Genomic DNA, 7675 nt, shown 5'->3' with positions numbered 1-7675 from the left:
TAATATGTCAGGAAAGAAGCCACCAAGTAGAATTGAAGGCAGTAGTGTGAAAAGGAACAATAAAGGGATTGATTACATTGGATATTAGATTTGTTGTTTTAAAAAGATTGATGCAAAAGAAAAAAAAATCAGCCACTTTTCCAAAGCATTAAAGCTTATAATGTTTATTGTCGGGACAATATATGATAATAGAGAGAATGCTCAAGAAGCTACTTTATTAACTGCTTGAAATTTATTTTTTTCATAGATCTCATGTGATGCTTAAAATGCTTTTGAGAGTGTAGACCAAGGATCAAAATCAATGTAATAATGCCAATAAACATGATAATAATTTTTAAAAAAGCCAAAAGTTTGTATGACTATTTGTAGAAAGAAGATGAAACTTCTAATGTAAGACCTTTTCTAGCTTGTAAGGGCTGGTTTAAAAGGTTTAAGAAGCACTTTAATTTACACAACATGACTGATAAGCTGCCAGTGATGATACAGAGGTTATTTCTAATCATCTCAAGCAACTGAAGAAAATGAATGCCAAAGTGTGGTTACACACCAGAGCAAGTGAACAATGTTGAAAGTGTATTTATCTGAAAGAGTGCAGGACTGCTAGCAGTTTCATTTCTAGAGAGAGAGAAAAAAAAATCAACTCTAGGATTTAAAGCTTCTAAAAATTGTCTGATGTTTCTTCTGTGAGGAAATGCTGATAATATGAAATTAAAATTCTGAAAATCCAAAGCCTTTTAAGGGTTATGCAAAGTTTAATCTACTTTTGATTTGACATTGAAATAAGAAAGCATGAATGACTAAGAGCCTTTTCAAAGAGTGGTTTACAAACGATTTTTGCTTCAGTATTAAATGATGGAGTGTCAGACATAATATTTCCAACAAAGCAGTGATCCTTTAGACAATGCATGAAACAACCCAGTGAACTTAAATGAACTTTCTGATAACATGAGAGTAGAAAATATCTCCAAGAATACAACTTCTTTGCTCCAGCTAATGGATCAAGATGTGATAGCTAAGATATCACAGAAAATTTAAACAATTTATGAAGACAATTGACAGGATAAACCTACAGTTAGAAAATTCTGGGTGAAGTCCACCATAATGGATGTTGTAGATAACATAGCTAAGTCATGGGATGAAATGAAACCTTCAACTTTAAGTGGTGCTTGAAAAAGTATATGGCCAGACTATCCATGACTTTACAAGTTTTCCAGAAGCAGAGCATCTACATCAAATTTGGAAAGATATCATGACACTTACAAATGATGTAGGGTTTGAAGAAGTCATAGAAGGTGATATGTGTATATAATGTAGGAATTGTTACTTGTGTGCACAAAAGGGATTTGTTGCTTGTTTCTCTTTTTTTGTTGCTGTTGTTTTTTTTTTCCAAAAATTTGCACTGAAACACATCTTACTTTATAATATGAAAATCATTGGGAAACTTGATTTGATAGATTTTTTAGAATACATTACTTCTATAACACAAGGGATTATAAATATATATATATATATATATATATATATGCACACACACACACACCAGGTGCAATGGATAAATTGTCACCATTTTATATTTTTAATTTTGCACATGCACATTCTTTGTTTATTTTGTTGACTACACAGTATAGTAGCATCAGTTGGGTACCATCTGTGAGAAAAACAGTACCATGACATAATTCACTCTACCAGAAATTTGAAAATAACACGCTTTACTGCTTGGCATTCACGCTAGAAGCTCCAGTACGAATATTTCAGAGTCAATCTGAGGACAGTGCAGAGGATTCAGAAAGAGTTGGATGAATCAAACGGTGATTATGAAGGTACTGCAGCTCAAAAAACTCACTCTGACTGTTTTGATAAGAAAAGAACTGAATTTGTTGGTGCGATCCAGGCCATGGCTGACAACAATTCCTCCAAGTCAATTAAGTCTTTTGCCAGGGACGTGGCAGTGTCTGAGTTACTTATCAGGCAAGTACTGCATGAAGACATTTAGTATTGCTCATACAAGATGAGAAAGGGCTAATTTTTTATCCCAAGCCATCCAGGACAATAGGTAAGACTGCACTATAAAGCTTTTGAACAAACTCAAGCATCCCCTCCAACTGAACGTGCTTTGGTTTTTCTCAGATGAGAAAAGTTTCAGCCAGAATCAGATGGTGTTCAGAACAACCATTGGCTTGCCGTGTTCCAAAAACATGTACTGGGAGTACTAAAACTCAAACATCCAGCCAACATCATGTTGTTTGGAGTGATCACTAGTGATGGCAATGTTATGCCTCCAGTCATCTTCCCACATGGAAGCCAGTCAAGGCGGCACTGGCATTAGCCACGTTCCGATGGTGCTTTTTGTGTACAACTTGCATGGGTATCACAACTACAATTTCCATTTGATTTTTATTTTGATGTACTTGACTCAATAGGTCTCCTCAAGCACAGCAGGTCACCCTATGATCCGAGGTAAGTACAGCAGACCTTCCTGCAATCCAAGGTACTTTGGATGGGCTGGGGCTGTTATGTGAAGCTGGTGCAGGAAACAGCCATGAACTCACGTTATTTGTCAGGTCTTCGCAGCCACAGCATATCTCCAGAGGTCTCGGTCTTTCGTCATTGCCTCTGTGAAGCCCAATGTAGTACCAGCACCTGGAAGACAAAGAGCTCTCAGCTGGGAGAGTGGGTGGGATCATGGCCATAAGTATGGCTGCAGTTTACTTGGCTTGGCATGTTTTCTCAAGTACAGCAAGTGACTACAAGTCCCAGTCCCTTGTCATTTCCTCGTTGAGATCCTTTCTTACCACTTTGGCCCACATCTTCCTGGGTCTACCCCTTCCACAGGTTCCTCCACAATATATATATATATATATATGTATATATATACTCTTTACTCTCTCTTTTACTTGTTTCAGTCAATTGACTGTGGCCATGCTGGAGCACTGCCTTTAGTCAAGCAAATTAACCCCAGGACTTATTTTTTGTAAGCCTAGTACTTATTCTATCACTCCCTTTTGCCAAACCGCTAAGTTATGGGGATGTAAACACACCAGCATTGGTTGTCAAGTGATGTTGGGGGACAAACACAGACACATAAACATATACACACACATACATATGTATATACGACGGGCTTCTTTCAGTTTCCATCTACCAAATCCACTCACAAGGCTTTGGTCGGCCCGAGGCTATAATAGAAGACACTTGCCTTCATGTGGTTGGTAAGCAAGCTACTTACCAACAGCCATTCACATATATACAAAGTGGGAATGGATGCACTCAGTGTGTAACACTTACACCATTCAGATTTTGGATCTTATTGATAATCACATTAAACTCTTACCATTACTTGACCTAACTGGGTTCTTTGCAGTTATACATACACACCATCATCATCATCTTTTAATGTCTGTTCTCCATGATGGCATGGGTTGGGTGGTTTGACAGGAGCTGACCAGCTGCCTGGGCTACAATTGTCTGTTTTTGAATGGCTTCTATGGTTGGATGCCCTTCCTAGTACCAGTCATTTTACAGGGTGTACTCAGTGCTCTTAGGTGGCACTGGCATGTGTGCTTTTATGCAGTACTGGCATGGGTGCTTTTACATGACACTGGTACCACTGCTTATATATCATTATCATCATTAATATTATTTTCACAAGAACATTTTCATGTTGGTATGAGCTGACTGATGGTTGAATCTACTGAAGAATTAGAGAAGAAATGCTGAATGTAGAAGCAAAACATTGTATTGAAGGGTAATAAAGAAATTCTCACAAACAGGAAAGAAGGCACGACTCAACTGCCATTTAATAAGTAATGATGCTTGTTACATAGAAAAAGAGTAGGTGAGCATATCATACTATGTACCCAGTGGTAACTATCCATGAACCCAGTGATGCAATAATGTTACAAGCAGGCTGAAAGAAAAGAGCTCTGTAGCTAGTAGGTGCATATAGGAGTAACAAGGAGTAAGAGCAACCATAAAAAATATTTTTCTTAAAAGCCTGGAGGGCTCTGGAGAAGTAGCTGATAGCTTCTATTTACTAAGTGAATATCTTAGGAGTGAAGGAGGATGTTTCAAAGTATTTTAGAGTAATAATGGTTACAAATTCTGGCACAGGGCCAGCAGTTTTTGAGGGGAGGGGGAAGCCAATTACATTGACCCCAGTACTTGACTGGTACTTATTTTATTGAGCACAAGAAGATGATAGGCATACTCAACCTTGGAAAAATTGACACTCAGAATGTAAAGATGGATTTTGTCCATCTTTACATTCTGTCTTTAGCATTTTCTCTGACATGCTAATGGTTCTGCCAGCTCACCACCTTACTTTAAAAAATAAAATAAATGCACCCTTTTAAAGCCTAGCCAGGCTCATGGGCCCGGTTTCCTGGTTTCTATGGCGTATGTGTTCTCCAGCTGGACAGGACGCCAGTCCATCGCAGCGTTTATCATTTTTGCCAGCTGAGTGGACTGGAGCAACATGAAATGATGTGTTTTGTTCAAGAACACGTGTCACCTGGTTCAGGAATCGAAACCACAATCTTACAATCATGGTGCTGACACCCTAACCACTAAGCCACGCGTCTCTACACCACCTTACTTTAGCAAAGATTATTATTATTATTATTGTACTTCTTTCTCATTCATATGACATTTCATTGAACCTTGGTGGAATTTGAACTCAGAATGTAAAGATGGATGAAATGCCATTAAGCATTTTGTCCAGCATGCTAATGATTCTTCCAGTTCTCCACCATATTTTACCAAGAGTCATAAAAAGATGTCAAAAGTTCAAGGAGGTATTTCTTCTACTGACAGCAAAAGATACACTCTCCGAGTGAAGATCAGATTGTATTATGTTCGTGTACAAAATGTAATACAGCATGGTAGCCAAAAATGAGCACCATCAGTGGGTTTGATAGATCACAATTATCACATGATCATAAAACACAACACACAAACATACTTATATACATATACACAAGACTGACTTCTTTCAGTTACCACTCGCAAAGTTTTGCCCCGTCCAGGACTAGAGTAGGAGACAGTTGCTATGCAGTGGGACTGAACCAAAAGCCATATGGCGGGGAAGCAAACTCCTTAACCACACAGCCATGCCTAGGCTCGAAACGTAAAAGACTTTCTCACTTCCCGAGCAATTAACTAATACATCTGTTTGTTGTTTACACACCCGTCTTCGTCTTTTGTGTTTTTTGTAAATTCTCACTATATATATATATATATATATATATATATATATATATATATATATATACATATATGCATACATGCTGATGGATAGATAGGTAGACAAATAGACAGGGGAGAGAGATAAAGGGAGAGAGAGAGAGAGAGAGTACTACAACCTGCTTTTTAGCAGTTACACCTTATCCCTGCATCTCGTGACAAGTTACAAGGGTTGGCATCAGGAAGCGAAGGCAGCTATATAGCACTGCCTCAAAAGGTCCTGTCCAACACCAGCCACCATGTAAAAGTGTATATAGAACCGATGATGTCGATTTGTACGTGTGTGTATATGATTTGCAAATATACGTACATATATATGTATGTTCGCATACATGCATGCGCGTGTGTAAGAATTATTTAGTATTGATGTTTGATATTTAAGAATATAAGAAAAAAATTAAAGGTACCAACATTATTACAACCGATTTCACTAAATGAATTTTCCTTGAGGTTTTTCACATAAGTAATAATTAGAAAAATTAACTTTATTTAATAATTTAAAATATTTCCTACTTATCACACTTTATATGTGTAGCTTATACGCGATATAAAATTATATAAATTCTAAGGACTGAAGAAAAAAAAACCCTGTAACTATGACAATTTTTAAAAAACATTAAAAATTATTTTCTACTACCACTCGAGAGAACACATGACCGGGTCGTGAGGATATAGTCGAAACCGGGTAGTATGACGTAATATCGGTACAGAGTGGCCTAGCCCGGATTTACTAGACTATCAACGTTTACTGCTCTCTTGCTCACAATAACTTTTTCCGTCTTTCTATCATTAATTTTTTTCCAGAAACAGGAAGGAGAGACAGAGAAACATAGTGAGAGAGAGAGAGAGAGAGAGAAAGAGACAGAATGCATGAAAATAAAGTTATTTGATATCCTCCTCCCCCATTCATACACACTGGATTAATTTTCTCGAAATGTATCTTATGTATCATGCTCATGATAAATATATATATGTAAATATAATACATATAAGCATATACATACATTTATACACGTACATTATATATATAGTCATTCAATCATATGCATAAATGAGTATGATTGAATAACTTTATACTTTTAAACATATAAGCAAGCATATAAACATACACACAAACCGGTTAATTGAAACATGTATAACACAAACAGACGTCTGCATAAGCTACACGTGCAACTGTGTTTATGTGCATATATAGAAATATCAAATTTTGTCATACGTAAAATTTTTTGTATAGAACGTGTAATGACACAGAGATGGTGAAAGAGAGTGTGTGCGAAGGGGTAACAGGAAGAGGCGAGAGAATGGGAGGAGGGAAGAAAGAATTAGAAAGAGAGCTTATGAGGGAGAGAGGAAAAGAGTGTACGAGGGAAGAGGAGAAAGAGAGAATTAGAGCGAGGGTGTATGAGAGGGGAGAAAGAATGAGAACGAGTGAGATGGAGGGAGAGGGACAGAGAATAAGTGGAAAAAGTGTGTGTACAAGGGAGAGAATGTGTGAGGGAAAATTGGGAGAGGCGAGAGAGTGTGTGAGAAAATGAGACGGTGAAGGAAGAGACGGAGAGATATACAGACTGTTAGAAAGAAAGAGAGAGCTCGGGGGGAAAGATTTTTTGATTTCAAGTACAGTGGTACCCAGAGAAGTAATACAGCTCATCCGCTCTCATATTCAATACACGTTTATGAATCAGTCATTGAATACACACACACACACACACATATATATGTATGTGTGTATATCTATCTATTCCCTAATAAACATGCTTATACGTATACGCATATATATATATTTATTTATTTTGATTTTAACGAATCTTAAATGAATTGTTTCAACGCGCAATCAACAGATCCATTTTCTTACTTACATATGTAAAATATCCAGAGAATCACACATGCATATATATATATATATACCTATACAGCTCGTTGTTTAGCTTTGATTGAGCAGGCCCATGATCTAAGTAATTCCAGCCGTGACCATCCTATTTTTTTTTTATGACTGCAGAACCTACAGTTACATGAGCGTCATTTTCTAAGACTGCTAGGTGTTGATATTTAAGGGAAATTTGGCGGTTGTTTCTAGCAGGACGAGTGATCTGGTAGAGACTACTCAGTCAGTGGGTAAAATATTTAAAGAGGCAATACGAAGTGAAGTCGGATGTATTTAACACGTCCAATTAGAATATTGTTATTTTTCTTTTCCGAATTAGATTATTTTGTTCTTTTTCGATTTTATCGCTAAGTATTTACAATATAAATTTTATGAAATACAATGAACAGAGTGTGGTTACCAAAATGTAAAAAAAAATCCACTTCACTGCTCTAGTTGTTTTGTGCATTTGATGTTAAATTGTAAATGAAAAAATTGAAAATGTTAACATTTCTTCAAACATTTTAATGTGTAAGATATCAGACCTAAATAAACACTTTACCAATATTC

This window comes from Octopus sinensis, linkage group LG6, assembly GCF_006345805.1.
Source record: "Octopus sinensis linkage group LG6, ASM634580v1, whole genome shotgun sequence".
Classification (NCBI taxonomy): Eukaryota; Metazoa; Mollusca; class Cephalopoda; order Octopoda; family Octopodidae; genus Octopus; species Octopus sinensis.
This window is presented reverse-complemented; position numbering follows the sequence as displayed.